Source organism: Phacochoerus africanus, chromosome 12, assembly GCF_016906955.1.
Source record: "Phacochoerus africanus isolate WHEZ1 chromosome 12, ROS_Pafr_v1, whole genome shotgun sequence".
Lineage (NCBI taxonomy): Eukaryota > Metazoa > Chordata > Mammalia > Artiodactyla > Suidae > Phacochoerus > Phacochoerus africanus.
Window position 1 is genome coordinate 56,805,310 of NC_062555.1, and position 24,535 is coordinate 56,829,844.

Below are 24,535 nucleotides of genomic sequence, written 5' to 3' on the forward strand. Positions count from 1 at the left end.
CAGTGGTTCTCAATTTTGGCTGCACTCTAGGATTTCTGCACTGGGGGCCTTACAGAAATTCTCGACCCCCAGAGAAGGGCCCTGTGAGTTGACCAAGACCACGTTGTGCATTGTATCCAGGTTGAAGGTGTTTGTATTTCTATGATTTAAGGATTCTTCTCAAAAGAACCTTGAGCATATTCACCCAAAGAGGTCAAGTTTCTGTCTTCAGTTCTGCAGCCCCACCACAGATCAGATCACAGTTCTTCAAGGGGAAAAAAAAAAAAAATCCCCTTCCTTCCAAATAGATAGAGTCAGACTTCTAAAGGTAATTACTTGGAGTTCCTGTAGTGGCACAGTGGTTAACAAATCCGACGAGGAACCATGAGGTTGCAGGTTCGATCCCTGGCCTTGCTCAATGGGTTAGGGATCCAGCATTGCCATGAGCTGTGGTGTAGGTCACAGACGCAGCTTGGATCCCACATTGCTGTGGCTCTGGTGTAGGCCGGTGGCTACAGCTCTGATTAGACCCCTAGCCTGGGAACCTCCATATGCCACAGGAAGGGCTCAAGAAAAAGGCAGAAACAAAAATAAAGGTAATTATTTGGGAGAATAATTACTTGTGGTGGAATTAAAATTCAATGTTTATGCACAGACACCAAAGTCTTGCCTGCTCCTGATTTAAAGGATAACATTAGACATGTACTTGGTAATACTCTTGAATGGCATTTAGAAAGCACTGGATGTTTCCTATTAAGAAATAGCCTGATATCTATGTTAGGGCTTCCTGATATAAATACCTAGGACTTTCACCTATTCCCCACGAAGATTTCTACACAGTCTGAAAGTTTAAAACCTTATATTTTCTTGATATTCATCCCAAATTTTTCAGTTTCATTTCATCCCGTTACTTTCAATGGCAGCCCCTTACGTCACATTATCTAAACGAATAACTTATCTTAGCAACACATTATTTCAGAGAGAATTCATTCCTAGCAAAAGCATGTATTTCTAAGATTTCCATTCTCTTTGCAGCCTATGAAAAATGATCATTGTAATTAGGCATAGTCACTATTTAATTTTGATTAGTGATCTACAAAGTAAACTGTAGAAACACAAAACATCCAAATTGGGACAGAGTCTGAATATAAGGCATGTTAGCAATATACTTTGGTAAAATATTTAAAAGGAGTTTATTGCTTAGCTGTTTTTAGCATTTATCTTAATTATTTAAAACCCTATTTTTTTAAGCATTAAATAATGCTTCCTGCAAATCCCCCTTTGGCTTGAAGGTAAGCAGGCATTAACATTTTGCAGATGCTAAGAAAAGCTTGAAATGAACTGCCCCATTCCACATTAGTGGGCAGTACCTACTAATGAGGTACTACCCCAGGTGTATCTCTGGAAATTGCCCAACAACATATAGTAGCCAGTCTTGGCCTATGGTTTCATAAGGACAACAACTCTATAAGACACTGATGATAGAGGAAATCAGAGCTACAACCTCAGAAGGAAACTCAAGAGGTCGCAGAGAACATGTGCAAGCAGTCCCCAGGCACCATTAGGAAAAGGAGGAATTTGGAATTGAGGCCAGCATCTTATTGACCTGCATTAAAAATGGCTTATTTTCTAACACACTGTATTTTGGATGTACAGCTCTGAGGTGGTTAACTTGAGTATTAAATTGAACTTGAAGATATCTACACAGTGGTGTTCCAAAAGGATGATCATTTAACATTAAACATTAAAAAAATTTAAAAAAAAAGAAATTTCAAGGCGAGGGCTCTTAAAGTAATCAAAGTTTCTTAGATTTTCATCAAATTGCCTACTTACTCTGTAGGTCTGGTGGTTGGAAATCTTTTCCAGTAGAGATAAACACAGAAAAATCTATAAAAAAGAAATTACAAGATCCACTAAGGAACAAAAATAGAAGCAATTTCTAAACCAGAATTTTGAAAGGATCTTAGGGATTTTTTTTTTTTTGGTCTTTTTAGGGCCACACCTGCGGCATATGGAGGTTCCCAGACTAGGGGTCACATCGGAGCTACAGCTGTCAGCCTACCCCACAGCCACAGCAATCCCAGATCCAAGCCACATCTGCGACCTACACCACAGCTCATGGCAACACCAGATCCTTAACCCACTGAGTGAGGCCAGGGATTGAACCCGCATCCTCATGGCTACTAGTCAGGTTCATTTCCACTGAGCCACAAAGGGAACTCCAGGGATTTTATTCCATATCACCAAACAAAAATGAAACAATTGCAAATATAAGGTAACATAGTATTTTCCATAATTATCACAGCTAATAGTAGGGTTCATGAGCATGGCAGCATAGATGGATGGGGATTAACCACTCTTCCCATATTCTATACATACGAAAACTTGGCTGTTTCCTCATAAATGACTTTTCCTGCAAAAGGAGCAAATATTTTTCATACATAATTTCTATAGTGTTCTTTTGCCTACGGATACCATTCCTTTTTGTTTGCCCCAACTAAACATGTCTTAAGATGTTAACATACCGTAAGTTGTTATTATAGTATTCGTGGTACTTTTGCTCCAAAAGACTCATCCAAAAGGTTGGTCAGGTTGCTGCTGAAACACCTCCCGGCTCTGGTTATGTGTCCACTTCTATTCAGTAAGGCTGACAAACACGAAATTAAGCGTGGCCTCTGGGCTGAAGGAGCTAGTAGTCTAGCAGGGGAGAAAAAACATGCACATAAATAATTATGATACAAGGTCAATGGCATACATAAAGTGTGGAAGGATGTCAGAAAGGGAGCACTCACTTCCAGTGGTGGGGAGGGCATCATGAGATTTACAGGGAAAGGTGCATTTGATCTAGGCATTAAAAGACAGAGTATGGCTTAAGAAGTCAAAAGAGGGGGAAGAGGAGAAGGCAGAGAAAAGGGAACAGGAGGGGAGGAGAAGAGGTGGAAGCTAGGGTGCAGGTAAAAAAGCAGGGAGAAGGGAAACCCAAAAGACTCGCACCTTCTAAGAAAAAGAATGGAAAAACATGGAGTCCAGTTAAAAACAAGTTATGGGATAGAGTTTGCGCCTAAGTAATTGGAGACACATACAGGAAGAGTAGGTAATAAAGAAGGATAGATAGATTGGTTGGTTAAAAAGCTGCAGTTTTTACCCCACCCCACCCCAAAAAAAGCTCTACTTTCTCCTTTAATGTTGTAAGAATTGCAGTGTGCTAATGGATACACCACAATTTATTCATCCACTTAGTATTTATGGCCATTTTATCATTAATGGACATTTGGTTCATTTACAATAGAAAACTAATATCAAAATTCTGCTTAGAACATTCTTATATGTCTCCTGATACACAAATGTGTGCATTTCTCTAGGGATATACCCAGGAGTGGGATTGCTGTGTTGTGAGGTATGTGTACGTCCAATTTTACTGGAAAATGCAAACTGTTTTCCAAAGTAATTGTATTAATTTCTATGTCTACCAACAGTGACTGAGAGCTCTCTCACTCCACATCCCAGCCAACACTCCTTATTAATCAGGTTTTTCATTTTGTCATTCTGGTGTTTGCAGTGGGATCTCAGCTTGTACTTTCTTACTATTAATGAACTTGAGCATCTTGGCACATTCCTGTTGTTTGGATTTCCTTTTTGTGAAGTTTTATTCAAGTCTTTTGCTCATTTTTTTCATTGGGTTGTCTGTCTTTTTGTAGTTGATTTGTGGATCCAAGTTCCATGCTGATTATGTCTTGCAAGTATCACTTCACTTTGTGGTGTGTATTTTCACATTCTTTGTGGTACCTTTTCATTGAGTTTAATTTCAATGTCATTACAGTCTTTTCTTTTTCTTGCATATTAAAACCTTGCCCAATGGCATAAGGATAGTTACAATCAGATAAGCACTTTAAAATGTGCTTTTTCACATTTAAGTTTATAACCCACATGAAATTCATTTTTTGTGTCTGGTGTGAGGAAGGGGTCCAGTTTCATTTTTTTCCCACTGAGACACCAAGTCATCCTAGCACTGTGTAATGGGAAGACTATCATTTCCCCAACTATTCTGGAATACCTCTTTTGTCATAAATCCTATCAATATATGCATGAGTCTGGCTGGGGTATCCCTATTCTTTTTCTAGAGTCTGTTTATCTGCAACAATACTACATCGTCACAATTGGTATTGCTTTCTAAGTCCTAATATTTGGTAGACAAATCCTCTCTCCAATTCCTTTTCTTCAAACATGGCTTGACTATAATTGGTATTTTTTTATTTCTTTATAAACTTTGATATCAGCTGGCCAATAGGGAAATCAGTCTACTGGGATTTTTATTGGGATTCCATTAAATATGTAGACTTTTGGGGGGAAAATTTAAATCTTTAGGATTTAATACATGGCATATCACTCCATTTATTTAGACCTTCCTTAATTTCTCCCAATAAAGTTTTATAAATGTTTCTTACAGAGTACTTGTACATTTTTTTTTTGCTAGATCTCTCACTAATGTAAAAGTCTAGGGTCTTTTTACAGTATATCAAATCATTTATAATATCTGACATTTACTGGACCCCCTCTGTTTTCCAGATATTATACTAGCCACTTTGAATATACTATGTAGTATAATCCTCACAAAAACCTTAATATCTTCTCCTACTATTATGCTCATTTTACTTATGAACATACTGATACTCAAAAGGGCTGACTACATCCCTCAAGATCTCACAGTTAATAAGTAGCCATGTCAGAATTTGGACCCAGGCCCATCTGACTCCCAAATCATGCTAGGCTACTACCTCCGTGGGAGAAGTGCCCTGAGGGAATTGAATGTATGTCACATATACTTCGAAGGGTAGGAAAGATCAAGGACATGGGGCACTGACCAGGGAAAGTGTAGGGAGGGGAGGGATCCCAAGCATTCAGGAAACTGAAGTCAGATGTTGAGGGAAGCAATGATAGGGACTACATAAAGTAGGCAGGTGCTGAAGACAAACATGGCTCAAGCTGCCATTTTTCTTAAGGCGGGGAAAACATCAATCATTAGCCTGGGAGCTCATGGAGGTCAGGTTTGCTTCAGGGGCATCACTCCTGGAGACACAGAGACCATGCAGCGGTTTATATTTCCACGTGCTATTTTTAAACAGAATTTTATTACCCCATTTTCCAGTCTCTTTCAACTGGTACCGTTCATTCAGATTTTCATCTTGGCATACACATTTTCCCTAATGCTTATGGCTGTTTACTCAAGCCAATTTCAAAGCTAATTTTGGAAGAACTCATCTATATTGAATACACAGGACATACGAGAACATGCCTTTTATAGAAGATTTTTATAATCAAAAATTCTTTGATATACTTCCTAACCATCCATCTGCATTTTTTAAAATGTAGTTAAGAATGCAACTGGCCGGGAACTCTCAGATGCAGGATGACAGTACAGATGGTCCAAGATTCTTAATGGCTGATGCTAGACTTCAGAATGAGGCTGTTTAATAGTGTTGATCTTCCTGCCTCTTGAATTCCTCAGAAAATGCATGTTGCATTGTAGTTGATTGTGAAGAGAGATAGCTGTACAAGGTGAGCAGCCATTCATTGCAGCTTTGGAATAATTGGCCTCCCTCCATTGTTCAGTTCATAATAGCTGCAATAGCTCAGAGCTAAAATAGATCCAATTATGTAGAAAAATATTAAAGGAACAGCAAGTATTTCCTCAGCTACCAGACCTTGCCTAGAAAGTAAGCGAGGATTTTTTTTTTTTTTAAGTCTATGACTCTACATAAAATACAGAAACCCAGAAATAAAAACATAGAAGAAAACCCTCACTTCGTGTAGGTTCAAACAGTACTGAAAACCACAAAAGTTAAAGTACAATAGGGATATGGGAAGATTATAAAAAGTATGAGGCATGATTTTCTTTATTAACTTAAGGACTTTGATGTGTATTTTACCTCATGGTAAATTATGTCATCTGAGATAAATGCTAACAAACAATGTCAGAAATTTGAGCATTAATGTACTTTGTAAACTATTTGCTTCAAAGTAAATTAAAGCTTTTTTCCACATTTTCCCCCAATTTTTATTTTATTTTATTTTATTTTTTGTCTTTTTGCCTTTTCTAAGGCTGCTCCCATGGCATATGGAGGTTCCCAAGCTAGGGGTCGAATCGGAGCTGTAGCCACCGGCCTTCGCCAGAGCCACAGCAACGCGGGATCCCAGTCGTGTCTGTGACCCACACCACAGCTCACGGCAACGTCAGATCCTTAACCCACTGAGCAATGGCAGGGATCGAACCTGCAACCTCATGGTTCCTAGTCAGATTTGTTGACCACTGCACCATGAAGGGAACTCCTCCCCCAATTTTAGTATCTCCTTTTATGAGCCATTTTTAATTTCACTTGTCAATTGTTGGCATTCTTATTTGGGGAAAGTTCTTCAATTCTTTTGATTGTCCTTTCCATAGCTCTTCCACTTGAAGTTAGCCCCATCTTATGATATTTTTTTTAAATTTTTAAATAAATTGTTAGAAAATTGGGAAGATGCCTTCTAAGAAAAACTATGTTGATGTTAGGTCCTCCGGCCAGTTCTTGAAAACAAAACCATTTCTTACAAATTGTTGCTGGAGTGTAGCTCCAATGATACTTCAGGGTCTATATACCATTTTTTTTTTTAGGGCCGCACCTGTGGCATAGGGAAGTTCCTAGGCTAGGGTTTGATTCAGACTGCAGGTGCTGGCCTACACCACAGCCACAGCAACTCAGGATCCGAGCCACCTCTGTGACCTACACCACAGCTCACGGCAACACCAGATCCTTCACCCACTGAACAAGGCCAGGGGTCGAACCTGAGTCCTCATGGTAGTTACTAGATGGGTCTTTACTGCTGAGCCACAACAGGAACTCCCAGAGTCTATATACCATTTCTTACAATCAGATCATGGGAAATAAGATTCCTTCTCACGCTGAGATGTCAGAAAAGCATTTTCTTCCCCTGCTGCGGTGGGACTTGAACCTCCCCTTCATCTGTCCCTTCTACCTTCTGAGGACTGACAATGGTGAGACTTCTCTAAGCCAGGACACCTAGGGTGGCTTCTGTAGGCCAGTGAAGGGGTTCCAGCCAGGAGGGCTAGTGGTGGGCTTCTGCGAAATGTGGAAGAGGAAGCAGTGCCTTGGGTGGGAGTTTAGGGGAAGAGGCACAGGTTCAGGGTCTAGTTTCTGGATCAAGGCTTTCTTTCCATATTCTGATTTAGCCCAGGTTTTGTCTTCCTCTACCAATGCTTTGTTTCTGATACTATTCACAAATAGCGGTCCCCAGTCTCTCTCATCCTTGCCTCTTCCTGTTCCCTCTGCCCAAGATGGCATTCCTCCTTCACCAAATATGAATAAGATCAACCATCTGCTTCCCTCCTTCAGTCTTCATGAGCCCCTTCAGATGTGCTTAAGGATTCTGACCACCGAAGGTGACTGGGAAACATTGGGAAACATTGGGTGATAAGGTGATTCCCTCTTGCTGTCTGTCCTCTGTTCTCCCCTAGAACGCAGAAGGGAAGATCAAATCTCCAGCCCATGTGAACAATGAATCTTACACATAAAGGCTCAAGTCAGAGTTCTCCCATCTCATGGGGTCTGAAACAAAAGCTTTCTGGGAAATTTTTTTCACTACAGGAGCTAAGAACTGCCCTCTTCCAGGAACATGTGAAGGATGAATTAGGGTAATGTGGGTAAAAGTACTTAACACAGTGCTTGGCACATAGACTGTCTTTAATAAATGGTCACTTCTGTTCCCCTTTCAGAGTTTGGTCAAATGAGGAAAGCAGCTATTTTCACAAAGCCAACCACCACTTGGCAGGTTTAAGTTGAAAATTAACATACTAATATGTATTCTGCAAATCCTGTTAACAGAGGTTGTCAAATAGTGGGTCCACTGAATTAATTACACTTGACATCTTTAACAAGTAAGCACAGATGGCAATTTGTAGTCAATGGTAATCTCAGATCAAACTATTTTAGCATCAAAACTTGGCTTATTATGAATTAATCTTCTCAGTTTGGGGTTTTCTTCTGTGCAGAAATATTTGCTCATGAGTTTCCTGAATGTAAACAAACCCAAAAAACTAAAGCATAATTTTTGAGGTTAACAATAGAACAAAAGTAAGCTTGTTTTTGCCATAAAAGGTACTGTTTGAAAGATGAAGTTCATAATATGGGGAAAATTATAATATAAATGATGTTGTCAAGTCATATTTTTCATGCCATTACTCTTGTTTTATGTTGTAGCAAAAAAAAAAAAAGAAACTAATAGTTTCAGAAAGATTTCTCATGGGAGTTAGAAATTCTGGACACTTCTGAGTACATCAGGTTTTGTTCACTGGAAAATGGAAAACCATTTCAAAGGGGTATCATAAAAAAGGGGAATGAGGTGAAAGGGAACAAACAAAAATAGAACAAAGGCATTATTGCCAGATCATTTTAGGTTTGAAGTTCAGCCCACCACTCATTAGCTCCATGATGGTGGGGAGTTTAAACTCTGCAAATCTTGGAGTTCCCATTGTGGTTCAGCAGGTTACGAACCCAGCTGGTATCCATGAGGGTGTGAGTTCAATCCCTGGCCTTGTTTAGTGGGTTAAGGATCCAGTGTTGCCAGGTCGCAAATGTGGCTCAGATCTGGTGTTGTTGCTGTGACTGTGGCGTAAGGTGGCAGCTGCAGCTCCGATTTGACCCCTAAACTGGGAACTTCCACACGCCACATGTACAGCTGTAAAAAGAAAAATAAATTCTGCAAATCTTAATTTCTTCATCTGTCAATAGTGTGTAATAATAGCTGCATTGCAGGCTATCATGAGGATTAAGTAAAGCAATCGATATACCTTTAGCTCAGTTTCTGACACATAGTAGGTGCTTAACAATATTAGTTCCAAGCTCCCTCCCTTTCCAGATAAAAAAATATAGATAGCATTCCTAGAGTATTATAATTTACTTTTTAATAAGAAAATATTTCTGTAATGTTTACTCTGTGCTGGTTTATCCTGAATGCTTAAAACATACCAACTCATTTAATTCTCATCACAACCTGTGAAAAATGGTATAATAATCTCTCTTCTACAGATGAAGAAACCGAGGCAGAGAGGGTTAACAACTTGCCCAATGGACACAGCAGGTAAGTGGTGGGGTCGCCTTCAAACCCTGCCCATCTGGTTTGCATTTAAATCCTACACAGGCCAGTCTCTCAGAGAAAAACAAAGCAAAACAAAACAAAAAAATTCAATAGCATTCTTTGTTGTCAGAAGATAATTTCATTATCAAGAGTGAAACATAAGGGAGTTCCTGTCATGACTCAGTGGTAACAAACTTGACTAGTATCCATGAGGATGGGGGTTTGATCTCTGGCCTTGCTCAGTGGATTAAGGATCTGGCGTTGCTATGAGCTGTGGTGTAGATTGCAGACGTGGCTCGGATCCCGCGCTGCTGTGGCTCTGTTGTAGACTGGTAGCTGAAGCTCCAATATGACCCCTAGCCTGGGAACTTCCACATGTCACGGGTGCAGCTATTAAAAAAAAGAAAGAAAAAAAAGTGAAACATAAGCTATCAAAGGGATGGTCATACACAAAAACATCACTAAAAAGAAAATATTCCTAAATAATGCCCTCAAGTATTGTACCTTAAGGGATCTATGGGCAAATGTGGAAAATGAAGTATGAGGATGAGAAAGCACATCATGATGATGGAGATGAGGGCTGGCAGGGCAGTGAGAAAGAAGGCTAAGGCCACGGCTGGGACATCATTAACAAACTCATCACAGCTACAATGGGGCTTTCCCACCATTTAGGTGAGTAGAAATGGTGGTTGGGATAGAGCTCGTCCCCAACTTGTAGAAAACAGTACCATTGCCATTGGGTGCCACCCATCGGTGTTTCATTTGGGTTGTGAAGTTTTCTTTAAAGCAAAACATTAAGAGCTCTGTATGTCTAGCTTCTACCTCTGTGGTGGGAAAGAAAACAGAAGAGTCTTATAGTGGATGCTCTGCTCACATCCAGACCCTGCTCCAGGATGAAGGACCCTCCCCCCACCCCCACTCCTACCCGCAATGAGCATTTTGCTGGTAGAAACCCCTCACCTGCCAGGCCCCTTCAGGTACTGTCTCAGCTAAAGAACCACCTTACCCAAGGTCACGCCTCTTCAGGGCAGACCAATCCAATGACTGGGCAACACAGAGGTGTAAGGGGAGAGTCCCCTGGGTCCAACTGAGACAGCACGGAAGGATTATCTCAGCATCTGCAGTTCCCATGAGGTTGGCTAAGGCTGTTGAGCCTGCATCTCAGCCCAGCTTCTCCATCTGCCTAATCCTGCTGCTGCCCTCTCTTTCCCTTCCTCAGGTGTTGAGCCCAAGGGCACCAGTAAGCATCCTACAAACTACTCCTCATTCAGAGTCTGTTCCCCAGTAAACCCAACTTGGCAACCAATATTTTTCCAGGTACTTTCATGTATGTACATACGTATCTGCCTACCTATCTATCATCTGTCTATCTGTACTTGTCCGGTAATTCCAAGTTCCAGTAATCTTAACTTTAGCATATTTCTAGTCTCTCCCTTCTACACAGGCTGGAGGCCCTTGAGGTGAGTGATTAATTTGGCCACAGAGAAATGACAGCAGAAGCATCCAGGCTTGGATCGCACTTGGCAGGCCTCACTGATAAAGGCATTTAATGGGCATCTCAGAAGACTGTTTTCTTGAGAACACAGACATGATACCATAGTTCTAGACTCTCTCTGGTCTGGAGATTTGCCTGAATGTTAAAAAAATAACTCTTAGTAAAATATTGTCATTGGAAAGAAAGCTAGTATTATTCCTGAACAATACTAGGAATTATAGGAATTGGCTTATGAAGAAACATGTTTTTTTCTAGTTAATTGGTGTGTGTGTGTGTGTGTGTGTGTGTGTGTGTGTGTGTGTGTGTGTGTTTGATTTGTTTTGGTTTTGGTGATGGAGTGCTGCACAGACTTTACAAGCATATCTTTGAAACAAGGCTGACCAAATTTCAGGCCTGCACATTTTTGTGGGCTCAGTGATAAAACCGAATGCTGCTATTTTAAGAAATGATTAAGAGCAGCTTTTTTTAGACCCCAAATTTAATCGAGATTTTTCTTTCTTTTGTCAATTGTTCTCTGACAAGTGGATTCATTTCCAAGTACATTAGGCTGAATGAGATTCCACGAGGCCCAGGAACATCCTTCCAGACTCCCTCTCAACAAGGGGGACAGTGTCATCTTCTGGATTAGAAAGCCCACTTCAGAGGGAACTTGTCACAAGCCTGCTGGTAAGACCAAAAGCTGGGCAGGGTCCCAGGAGGAAGCTGGCGAGGGGCCATGACCAAGAATGCAAGCTTATGAACTCCTGACTCATTCCCCTCCTCGACAGACAGCTGAAAAGCATATGATCTCTTGGAAAACCGAAGCTGTTGATCTCTTGACATCTAGAACAGCTTTCCTAGACTCTGCCGTGTCACCTTTTCATTTGGGAGCTTGTTATCTAAGCAAAAGTGCTAATAAAAACTGACACCAGCACCTTTCTTGGAGTTTGGATTGACCAGCGTTAAAGGGCCATGACCTAATTGGAATAGTTCCTATAAAATGATATAGCCGTCAGGTGTGGGAAAGCATATAGAACGTGAAATGTATTATTCGCATTCACAACAAATATAATGCAATAGGTGGTGACGTATATAAACTCCTCTCCTGTTCTCTAGGTCTAAAGAAATCAGCACTGAGAAACTGAACTTAAGACTGATTAGAGGAGTTCCCACCATGGCTCAGCAGAAATGAATCTGACTGGCATCCATGAGGATGCAGGTTTGATCCCTGGCCTTGCTCAGTGGGTTAAGGATCTGGCGTTGCCATGAGCTGTGGTGTAGGTTGCAGACATGGCTTGGATCCCGTGTTGCTGTGGCTGTGGTGTAGGCCGGCAGCTGTAGCTCCGATTAGACCCCTAGTCTGGGAACCTCCATATGCCTCAGGTTTGTCCTTAAAAAGACAAAACTAAGACAGATTAGAGGCTACTCAAGACTAATATTCTCCCATTAAGGAAAAAAAAAAGTATATATGTGATCATATAAAAGTATAAATGTGATATATGGAAAAAACTTTGATGCACCACAATTCTTTTTGTTTTTTGTTTTTTTGCTTTTTTTCTTTGTCTTTTTATGGCTGCAAATAAGGCATAGGGAAGTTCCCAGGCTAGATGGAGAATCAGAGTTGCAGCTGCAGGCCAATGCCACAGCAACACCAGATCCAGATCTGAGCCACATTTGCAACCTACACCGCAGCTTGCAGCAATGTTGGATGCTTAAACCACTGAGCAAAGCCAGGCATCCTCACAGACACTCTGTTGGGTTCTTAACCTGCTGAGCCACAATGGGAACTCCAGATGCACCACAATTCTTATAAATAAGGAGGTAAATATCCAGTCTTCACAAGCCTCTTTTGAATTTGGTTGGGGAAGGGAGTGAACACAAGATCTTTTCTTCAGTTACAGAGAGTGCCACCAAGGGGGAGGTGGGCAACTATTCCAAACTACACACAAGGCTGATGGATGAGTCCCAATAAGTACAGAATTTCCCTGCTATTCTTTCACACTGCCCCGCAAATTTCTTTCCTAGGCTTGAACCTGTATCAATCCTGACTGTAAAGACTGGCATTCTCAAAAACTCTCTGGTAGAAGAATCCACATCTGAATAGCTTAAGCGAGTCTCTGTGTTTCCATTTTCACTGTCAGCATTTCCCAAGGGTGACCTCTGGAATGTTAAAAGGTGTTACCCAATAACATCTTCCATGGTCAGACCCATTTGAGAAAGAATGGGCTTAAAGATTTCCTGCTGCAGAGGGGGGCATAGTCTACAACAGGTGTTTGCTCTCCAAGCAAGAAACAAAGTATGCACTATCTCTCAAATTTATTGAACAATTTAACTTTTTTTTTTTTCAGAGAAACACTTGTGGGGTGAGAGTCCCAAGGAATATATTGGGGGAAATTTTCTAATCACTTGGGGGAAATCTTATGAAAAATCCTGTTTCCTAAGTCTCTCATTTTGTATCCATATTTTAAAATGTTTGGTTCCTACATGTAACGACTGGACAGCATTTGGGTAAATGTTAAAGAAATCTAATTAACATACTGTGCATTCTGACTCAACTCACTCACCATTTAGAAAAAGCCTAACTTTGTGTGCTCAGCTCTTTTAGAGTTTCAGGACATTTCAATTCAAGATTTCAAATAGATAATAAGTGGTATTAGCGTAGTTTATAAGGCCTTGGTTAAAGATACCCATTCAGACAGCAAATTAGTTCATTCTTACTAAGGTTCCATCACTCTGATGGAAAGAAATACCTATGTCCTTGCCCTTTCAGAGCCTCAGCCACTTTATTTGATAAAGCATTTTCTGATCTGCAGCCTCTGATAATACCTATCAACCACCAGCAGCCAACTTTGATTCCCTGTTCAAGGGTGAGGTAGGCAGCTTTGACTTGAAAAGGATCAGAAACAATTACAAAATCGAACGAGGTACTCCTGACATGGCAGGAAGAAGGTATAAAGAGGTAAAATATCAGGAACATGCCTTAATCAACCCACAGAACCAGCAAGACTCTCCTTGAACACACACACACAAAAAAAAAAAAAAAAAAAAAGGCTATAATATCAAGCAGGAAAACAGCTAGCATGCAGAAACCACTTAGCTAATCCCTGTGCCCAAACTTCATAATCCTTAAAGTGAGCAATAGCACCAACATCAAACAGGATTGCTATAAAAATTACCTAGTGCTTGGCAGATAGGAGGCACTCAGTAATAATAATTATTTATTATATTATTATTATTATTAGAACACAAAAAGGTGAGTGACAGAAATTCCAGTAGTTTGCTAAAACTGCCAACAATCTCACGACTCCCTCAGGATGTTATTAAAAAGCCAACACTAGGAACTAGTCAATGAAAACACAGATATCATTCAAAGTAAAGGAAGCAAATTACAGGTGGAATTTTAATCCAAGAATCACTGAGATAATTTTTTTCCAAGGGGGACTTGACTTTTGCCATTAGTTGCAATGTCCTCATGAGGACTGAGTTGTTACTTTTCCCAAGAAACTGATGAAATGGAGTTCCCATCGTGGTTGGTTAACGAATCCGACTAGGAACCATGAGGTTGTGGGTTCGATCCCTGGCGTTGCTCAGTGGGTTAAGGATCCGGCATTGCCGTGAGCTGTGGTGTAGGTTGCAGACGCGGCTGGGATCCCGCGTTGTTGTGGCTCTGGCATAGGCCAGCGGCTACAGCTCCGATTCAACCCCTAGCCTGGGAACCTCCATATGCTGAGGGAGTGGCCCTAGAAAAAGCAAAAAAAGACTAAAAAAAAGAAAGAAAGAAACAGATGATATGGCTTAGAGACATACACCAATTAATAAAAGAAAAGGTAAATCTGTGAGGCTTCATCCCTGACTTGCAAATTTTCGAATGCAAATTGCCTCTGAAGCAATCAGCATGAAAGTCTCAGCCCAAAGCAACAGGTAAGGAATCTCGGGTTCCAGACCCCCCAAGAACGATGACATAGAAATAAATTCAGAGGAGCACTTACGGTTATCTTGACTTCTGTTTGTCACCCCATCCTTACTTGGCCGTCCTCACAAATAAGCCATTAGGCGATGTTCCCACGTAGACCATGTCCGGCTAGCAGGGAAAAAAGCCTGCTCAGTTTCCAGTGCTATGGCACTTCTTACGCATTCTTCACCCTTTGCAGGTGGAATACTGAGTTGGAAAAAAAAATTATTTGCTTCACCCTCAGTTTCCATTTTTGTCCCCAGGGTTTCTCTTTCTAGACAAAAGCACAAGGTTTTGCAAGAATTGGGGGAAGATCATTTTCTTTGAGTGGAACATTTATACTAATCCTTGGCCATTCATGTGTTTCAGGATCTATTTGCTGGACAACACATTCCTGTGACTGTAAAATAGTCTGTCACCTTGGGATACCAGTTGTCTCCAAACTGGAAGACTTGACCTTCATTTCAGCAGGGAACGGAAAGGAATGTCATTTTCTTTTGGTCTGTTGAACAATGTGACATCTTGTTCTGCATCGGCCTCTGGCTCCAGCCCTGCCCTCCCCTCTAAATCACTCACTCTTGAAGATCCTGCCCTAGACCTTTTTCTTTGCTTGCTAAAAACGGGCAGTAGATAAGGATGCTGGAAGGTCAAGTTCCTTAGGAAATAACACTGATTTTTGACAATGGAAGGGGCTCAGTCCTAACCCAGAGGTCCCAGGTGAGGAAGAAAGCCTCTCTGCAAGCCTTGTGCTTCCCTGCAGTAAGACTATGCCTCTCTGGAGAGCAGCCACTCTGACTAATCAGGAATGAGCCTGATAATAGAAGAATCTAACTAGAGTTGACACATTCTCATTAGAGTGGCTGAAACAAAAGCACATATGGATCTTTCTGAATCATTGAACACACACTGCTTGATAAATTATATTCTCATTTCCAGAGGCTCTGTCTCTGAACGCCTCAGCAGGTAGGAACCATCCTTAGCTCTGGGTTGCCTCTTTTCCCCACCCCTAAATGGATTCAGTGGACAGGTGGGAAGTAAAGAGGAAAAGGTAACCGTCAGCTGCTGGCAAGTTTGTCTTCAATAAGGCTTAGCTAAGCGAACCCCGACACTGAACCCCAAGATACCAGTGCCTTTTGCACAGCTGCTGCTCTCCATGAAAGAATAGGAATTCAACTAGTGTTGGAAGGGCGGGGAAGGGTGACATGAATGTTTTTCCTAAAACTATGCTTCTTTGACTCTATTCTCTGAGCTGTGGGCGATTATATTGTTCTCTTTCAGGTTCTGATTTGGGCAAGAAAAGTGTTCTGAAGTGGAATCAGGTGAGAGGGAGCAGGTCTGGCTTTAGGAAACCTGCCCCCCCACCTCACACAACTGATGCCTCTAGGCTGTGGGGCTGGGGCTCCAGCTAACTTCTGCATCCACAGGTCCAAACCTCAGAAAGAGCCTGTGTTTGTGAGGATCTTATGGCTGGCCACAGAAACCCACTTGGAATGGCTGCATCACAAGAAGAACATGCCAGAAGCACAGTGCGTCGCTCCCAAAATGGGCCAGCAAGTCCAGGGATCCAGGACCAGGCACATGTGTGGGTTCCTTTGCTGCTGCTGCTGCTGCTGCCCCTCCCCAGCTCCAGACTCCGAGCACCAACTTGCCTTGCTGCCCTTGGGAACAGGAGCTGTCCTGCTATCACCCGCACCTAATTCAAAGTTCCAGTGAGAGCATGTGATTGGTCAAGCTGAAGAATGTTCTCACACTTTGCTGGTAAGAGAGGGATGGGGACAACTACCTGGCCTTTTTCAGCTTCTTTGGTAGGAAGCAAATGAGTATGGATTCTCAACAGATTCTCCCCCACCCCTCCCCACCCCCAAAAAAAGGAAAGAAGGGAGGGAGGGAGGAAGGAACCTGGACGAATGTTCATTCATTCAAGACCCTCTCAACAAGTCTGACAAAATGCAGCATTAACCAGTGTCCACAGGAAGGGACTGCTGCCCTCTCTATATCACCTTCAATCCCCACTAATTCTGTTCTGCCCTTAATGAGCCAATACAGTTTGAAAAAAAACTGGCAATTCTGATATAAGATCTAACCTTAGTCCTCCAAATCCCCCAGGGAATAACATTATTCAGATTCCTCAGCCTTTACAGAAGTTTTGCATTGCCTTTTTTCTAAACTAAAGGTTATTTTAAAATAAAAATGGCTGAACTGTTTTTAAAAAAGAAAGAGAAAAAGGTAAAAGCTATTTGTGATATTTTTTGAAGAGCAATAATAAAAGGAACCTCAAGTCCCTAATTTTTCTTCTACCTGAAAAAAAAACAACAAAACCTCCTTAAAAAATTCTTAATTTCTCAGAAGCGCCTTTAATTCTGCTTTTCTTCTTATTGCCATCCCTGAAAGATAGCCCTACAGGAAAAGATAACAGAACAGGTAGAAAAAGTTTTTTAGAATCATGGCACAAAATTTTACTGTTTTTTAAATAGTAGAATGAAAGAGAAATAATTATAGAGGAAAAAAAAACATAAACTATCTCTTTGGTCTTTTGAGTATATGCCATTGCCAGATCCCCTTGAGAAATGGATTCCCTGCAGGTCTTGCTTCCAGACAGGCAATAAACTACATGACCTCTGAAATTCCTTTTAGTGAGCTGAGCCCTAGACACGAGTTGTTAACTAAGGCAACACATGGCCAGGCTCCCCTGCACAAGCAAAGAGAAAATTGGGCAAATTCCAGGGGATTCATTCTCAACACTCCCCCTTCAAGGGCTATGAAAAGAAAGCTCATTTGAATTAATTGCTTTCCTTTACTCGTGGAGATCCGTTCAGAACGAATTACTTTATAACCCCAAAATAAATGTTGAATTTTTGCTTTGTCAGTAGTGATTTGGTTTTTTGGAGAGAGAACATATTCGTTTATCACAGGTATGATTAAACATTGATTTTAAGAGGGAAGGAGTGAGGTAGGTAGGATTATCTTTGCAGTAGCCAGGTGAGGATGTTTTATAGGAACCCCACATTTTATGATGGTTATATTGATTACTGATTACTGTTTATATTGATTAAGACTAAGCAATCTGCTAAGTCTATGTGTGTGTGCTTTTCATTTTTTAAAGTTTTACTGAAACTAGCCAATTTATAATGTTGTGATAATTTCTGCTGTACAACAAAGTGATCCAGTTATACACATACGCACATCCATTCTTTTTCAGATTCTTTCCCATATAGGTTATCACAGAATATTGGGTAGAGTTCCCTGTGCTATACAGTAGATCCCTGTTGACCATTCCTTCCACAGACAAGAGTGTGCACGTGCCAGTCCCAAACCTCCAGTCCACCTCTCCCCACCTCCACCTTTCCCCTATGGTAGCCATAAGTTTGTTTTTGAAGTCTGGTTCATTTGCATCATTTTTTAGGTGTTAAAATTCTAAGGGAGGTGTAACAGTTGGTTCTTTCCAACATTATCCCTATTTGGGAGTTATCTTGTAAGTGCAAATCTCACTCAGTCTACTTTGTTACAGTACCCAGAGATGATTGTATTTATGGGTCAAGTCCACCTGGTCCACATGCTGCCCTTACTGATAACTGAAAAGAATCTTCAAATTTGAAAATGTATAAAACAAGTAAGAGAATAATTAAATTAAATTTTATCACAAATGCCAACAGCAAGTGACAAATAATTTAAGCCAAAGTCCAGCCTGGGTGTGGGACTATCTACCCATCTGTTCTCTCTTGGTGAAGATCTTTGCTTGAGAGCATGACAGCCAGGGTCAAGACCTCACTGCCCCTATTTTGTTTTCCATTCCTGCTGCTCCATCCTCAACTCACATTCTTTATTCATGTGCTTCTTCCTGGGGAGTGCTGGTCTGGTTGCTTTCTGGAACTGTCATGAATGTGTCATTGCAAAGAGTTCTGTCTCCTTACCTTCAATTGCCCAGAGTTTAGCTTTTATAGTACGATCTTTTGTCTAGAGAGTTCTTGCTATTACTAATGACTCCTGCACAGATCTCCACAGTGTAGAAACTGCAGAACTTGTGGCTTCTCTCAGGATTTGCTAGCACAAAAGCAATGTAGTGTCACATTTAAGAGACGTCTGTTTCTGGGAAATTTTGACAGTTACTCCCTGTGTGATCTTACACAAGTTATACAACCTCTCAGAGCCTCCTGAAGGCAAAGTCTGTGCCTGTGATTGGTACCCAGTAAGCATTCATGGAATGGTAGCTGTTCTTATTATTTCTTCAGAATGTCCCCTTATGGAGAGGTAGGAACAGGTTCATGGAAATATAAGGGCTTGGTTGAAAAATCAGTATTGCCCAGTTGAATTGCTGCCTAAAGAATCTTTCTTATTACTCCAAGCTAACGGTTTTCTAAATCCACTCCAAATTATCTCCTGTACTCACTCTACCCATGCAAAGGAGTTATTAGCTCCCAAGACTAGGGCTCAGTGGATTATGTAAGAATATACATTATTTACTATTTTTGTATTACATGAACAGTGGTAATTTGTAAAGTCAAGTATAGTTAATTATAAATTGTTCAATCTCCACAGAAAAGAAAATCATGGACTTGGCAAATAGACTTGTGGCTGCCCGATGGGAGAGGGAGGGAGTGGGAGGGATCGGGAGGTTGGGGTTATCAGATACAACTTGGAATAGATTTACAAGGAGATCCTGCTGAGTAGCATTGAGAACTGTCTAGATACTCATATTGCAACAGAACAAAGGGTGGGGGAAAAAATGTATACATGTAAGGATAACTTGATCCCCATGCTGTACAGTGGGAAAAAATAGAAACAAATAAATAAATAATAAAAAGTTTAAAAATAAATAAATAAATTGTTTGTTTGTTTGTTCAAGAGCATTCATTACTAGAAGGTTTTAGGTGGTTCTGTGTTGTAAGGTCACTGACAAATCACAGCATTTCCTCCAGATAGCCTATTTCAACCCCAGGACCTTACAGATGAAGGCCCAGCAGACCAATTATATGGATGAGGCCATGGTTGCAACTATGCAGTTTTGCAGCAGAGAGCAAGTGAAAGTGCATGCTGGGCCTTCCTTACTAAAAGATCTATTTCTAAAACAGAAGAATCTGTGTTTGGTTTAAAAAAAAAAAAAAAAGGAGGAGGGGGTGAAGAAAAGTGCCTGCCAATAAAAAAAGACTGTGTAAGCACTTTAGGGGAAATGGAGAATAAAGAACACTGTTAAAGAAAAGTGCCTTTTTTGAAGCATAAAATTGGTGTCAAAACGTGGGATAATAGGAAGCATAGGAACACAGGAAGCAGAGATAGGAAGCAGGGATGCATAGGAAGCAGGGATGCACTTGAAGCAAGCATGGCTCAAGGAGTCTCAAGTATGGGACTTACTGATAATAAATCTGTTGTCAGGGAGCATGTAATTAAAAGGTGTTCATTTAGAGGAAAGCTGATGGCAAACTTTATCATGGAGACATTAACCTGATACCCCCTGCCCACCCTGCCCAACCTTAGTATGATGAAAATAACTGGTACAACCATCACTTTACACCTTGTGATGTGATGCTGTAGAAGTACCACACACTGCCTGGGAAGTAAGGTCATTCAAAAATTCAGAAAAAGAATGTGTGTGTGTGTGTGTATGTGTGTGTGTGTGTGTGTATGACTGGGTCACTTTGCTGTACAGTAGAAATTGACAGAACACTGTAAACCAACTATAATGGAAAAAATAAAAATCATTTTAAAATAGAGTTCCTTTTGTTTCTCAGCAGTTAATGAACCCAACTAGCATCCATGAGGAGGCACGTTCGATCCCTGGCCTTGCTCAGTGGGTTAAGGATCTGGCGTTGCTGTGAGCTGTGATGTAGGTCTCAGATGTGGCTTGGATCTCATGTTGCTGTGGCTGTGGTGTAGGCCTGCAGCTACAGTTCCAATTCAACTCCCAGCCTAGTAATTTCCATATGTTATTGGTGCGGCCTTAAAAAAAAAAATCAACTTGAATCTAACCAATTTTCTAGACCTAAATTTCAATTACAGAAAATATGGAGGAGAAAAGTAAGAACCATTGCACTGACCTGATGAGGTAGATAGCATTGACCAAATTCACAATGTGAGACATTCTACAGGGTAAATGACTATTTCTAACAAACTAATGATGTGAATAAAGGGAGTGGGGAGAGGTGTGTGGCTCAAATTAAAAAGACCTGGGAGTTATCTTGTGGTGCAACAGGTTAAGGATCTGGTGTTGTCACTGCTATGGCTTAGGCTGCTGCTATGGCATGGGTTTGATCACTGACTGGGTGGGTGCTGCCAAAAAAACCCCACAAAAAACAAAAGTTCATTAAATGTAGCATTTGAAACTTTGTATGGATCTGTTTTCCCTGATTGAAAACCCTTTATCCTTTTTGAAGCCACACTCATGGCATGCAGAAGTTCCCAGACCAGAGACAGAACCCCCCACCGTGGCAGTGACCCAAGCCACAGTAGTGACAACACCAGATCCTTAACCCACTGTGTCACCAGGCAATTCCAAAGAAATTATTGTTGACTTTAGTATCTAAGATAATGGCAGAGTAGTTATGTTTCTTTTCCTTTTTTAATGGGAGGAAAAGACTTTCTGTGTTAGAAATGCATATGAAAGCCTTAGGTATGAAATAACACAATGTCTGGGATTTGTTTTAAAATGCTGTGGCCAAAACATGGGAAGAGGAAGAAAGCACAATTAGCAAAATGTTGATAATTGCTGAAGCTGGGTACACATGGGCTTATTATACTCTACTCTCTACCTTGGCATATTTGAAAATATCCATAACAAAAACTTTAAAAACGTGTTGATGTCCCCAAATATCTGTATATTATGTGTTTAAAGTGTAAAAAATCTTTAATTTTACTTATTTACCTACAAATGCTGAGGACCGGTGTTCCAGTTGTGGCTCAGCAGGTTAAGAATCCAACATAACGTCCATGAGGACGCAGGTCGGATCTCTGGCTTCACTCAGTGGGTTAAGGATCCGGCACTGCCAAAAGTTCCAGCATAGGTGGTAGATGCAGCTTGGATCTGGTGTTGCTGTGGCATAGGCCAGCAGCAGCAGTTCTGATTCGACTCCTAACCTGGAAACTTCCATATGATGCAGGTGTGGCCATAAAAAGAAAAAAAAAATACTGGGAACAATATTTAAGATACCTCTTAGTCAGTCTGGGCTGCTGTAACAAAAATACTAACAACTAGGTGGCTAGTAAACAAACATTTGTTTCTCACAGTTCTGGAGGATGGAAATCTATCACAGAACCAGCAGATGTGGTGTCTGGTAAGAGCCCACTTTCTGGTTTATAGACAGTGCCTTTTCTCTCTGACCTCACCTGGAAAGGACACACTAGCTCTCTGGGACCTCTTTTATGAGGGCATCAATTCCACCCTCATGTCCTGGTCCCCTCCCTAAAAGCCCCACCTCTTAACACTGTCACCTTGGAGTTAGATTTCAACCTGTAAATTTAGGGGGGACACAAATATTCAGTCCATAGCAAGCTAAAAAGTGGAAGTTTCCCCTAATTGTAGGATCCAATAGTCTAGCTTTGGAGGTTGGAAAGTTGTCAAGAGCTGTAGTTTGCTGGGCATCACTGATAGACACAGGTTTTTCAGCATCTCATGAAAAGAAAACATATAATCGGTCTCCCTGGAAATGTCAAAGAGAACCTTTATAATCCCCTGATGATAAATGTACTCTTTGTGTCCTGGAGACTTTACTAGAAGACAGAATGGCCACGGCCAAAAAAAAAAAAAATTGACTGGTTTTGTTACCAACATGCTGTGATAAATTGGAAGCACTGATTTAATCAGCTACCCAGTGAAAAAAATACGTATCTTTGAAAAGGTGATATTTCCAACACTATCTGCCCCAGTATTATCCCCAGAAACCAGTGAAAAAGCAGCCACAGCTGTAGCTCTGGGTTAAATTCGTTAAATATTTAAGATTCAGTCTAAGAAGAAAAAATAATCTCTGTCAAAAAAAAAAAAATAAGAATACCTTTGTCAGCTGGGCAGGGCATATGATGAGATAAAGGATCAGACGTGTTCCTGAATGATGCCTTTACAGTAAGGATTGGGATTGGTCAAGTCTAGGATATTAGGAGGCAGGGAGCATTCCCTTATGGGGCCAACAGAAGGGTGTCCCAGCTTGACATATACAAACGGAGGCCACCTTAGACATGTATAAATGGTGTTGACATTTCCAGAGCCAATGGACATAGGAATAAGATATAAGCCCTAAAGTCCTCAATGGCTGCTTTAAATACACAAGAGGTGTTGGTGTTAGGAATGACCTATGTAAACACTCCCAAGGTCATTTTTTGTATCCCTGGGGCTCCTATTACCTAATTCTCTATTCAAGGAAAGAAGGTCTCCCAGAGGGCTCCACTGTGGGGACAGTGCTAACAACCTCATTTCAAGATCACCATAAGCCAATACTAAGACCTTCTAGTACCTGGAAGCCCATCGTTGGCAGTCCTTAAATTTCAATACAGGGAAATGAGATGCCACTATTCATGGCCCAAACCACGTCAGGAGATCCAAGGTGCCCATGGTGATTTTGTATCACTTAGAATTTCTACCCATTATTATTATTATTATTTTACCTAGAAACACAATATTTTTAGGGAAAAAATGAATTTTCACACATTCATAAAAAAGTTTTAGTTACTCTGGATAGCATGTCCCAGTACATTCTTACTCCTCATACCAGTCACTCTAGTTTTTGCTTTCAGTTAATCAGACACCCCCATTAAAAGCACTGTGCCACAGTTATCATCTCTTTCACTGCCAAGCATCTCCTGGGTACCTATGACATCCTGCACTACCTGAGATTCAGTTAAGTGTGGATTCAGAGAAAGATGAAGTATATGTACTACCACATGAGGAGTTGGCTATGCCTGTCCTCTTCTATCTGAAAAGCATTACATCTTGTCAAGTTGTAACAGGAGAAGCCTTCATTTAAATAGTTACCCTATGATGATACATTTCAAAGCATATTTTCATTCAACTGATGTGAACATTCACTAGGGACATGTGTCATTTGCAATTTTTCCCTTAATACAACTGATTGTGACCAAGTAACAAAGAGTGATTGCTTTAGGATATCTGGCATGTGAAAATGGCCTCTGTGCAAAGAAGAGGTTCAAGGATGTCATTAAAATTGTACCTTACCTGGGCGAAACATGTGTCCATTGAGTAAAATAATTTTTCCTCCACCTAAACATAGTTGGCCATCTACAGTTCCTGGAGCACAAATGTCTCAGGGGAGAATGAACCAATTATGCCTCTGAAGAGTAGCTGGATATTTATTCTGACACAGCTTCTGCAGGACAACCAGCAACCTCATTTGAAGTAAATTCCTTAGTCTATTCCAATAAGAATAATTGTGTTGGAACTGTGCTCCCTGCTCTAAAGAGGGCAAATCCATTTACTGCTGCAGAAAAGTCTCTGGGATGGATCTAACCTATTTGTTTTTGTGGGTTTTGATGCCGCTGAGTAAGCCCATGATATTTCAAGTTGGTGCTGGTTTAGACACAGTCGAGAGAGCTCTGTGGAGTGTATGTTTGTTTGTTTGTTTTTCAACAACTCAATCATGGCTGCAAAAACATGATCAGCATCAGAGATGTGGAGTGGTAGCTTGTCTTGACAGCAGTAAACTAATGAACATCCATCATCAGATTGTTCGAACATCTTTCACAAGAGAATATCTGACTTTAAAAGGAATTGCAGTAAAGTCTTCAGCATTTCTGTAGCATTCATCTGGAGCAATTGGTGATGTTTACCTGTAGTTTAAATGCAAAAAGAAAAGAAAAATCACATGAATGTTTCATGCCAGGCTGCTTCTGGAACAAAATTAATAATGGCTGCAATTTGCAGAATGGTTCTCTCATGTTGCAGAGGCTAAATCTGACTGATTTAATTCCCTTTCCAGTGAAGGCTTAAAATACTGCAGAAGAAACAGACTGAACACTGTGAACATGGCACAACAACGCCATTCTCTGCTGACCAATAGCCT

General features: G+C 40.9%; 1 long non-coding RNA gene across 1 annotated transcript; it reads right to left on the reverse strand.

Annotated features, from left to right (window-relative positions):
• Window positions 1-2,510: 2,510 nt before the first annotated feature.
• Window positions 2,511-24,296, reverse strand: LOC125112934 (uncharacterized). Its single transcript, XR_007131302.1, has 3 exons — window positions 23,692-24,296; window positions 14,572-14,741; window positions 2,511-2,676 (listed from the first exon to the last, which is right to left on the reverse strand). It is a non-coding gene; the product is annotated as an uncharacterized LOC125112934 (long non-coding RNA).
• Window positions 24,297-24,535: the final 239 nt, after the last annotated feature.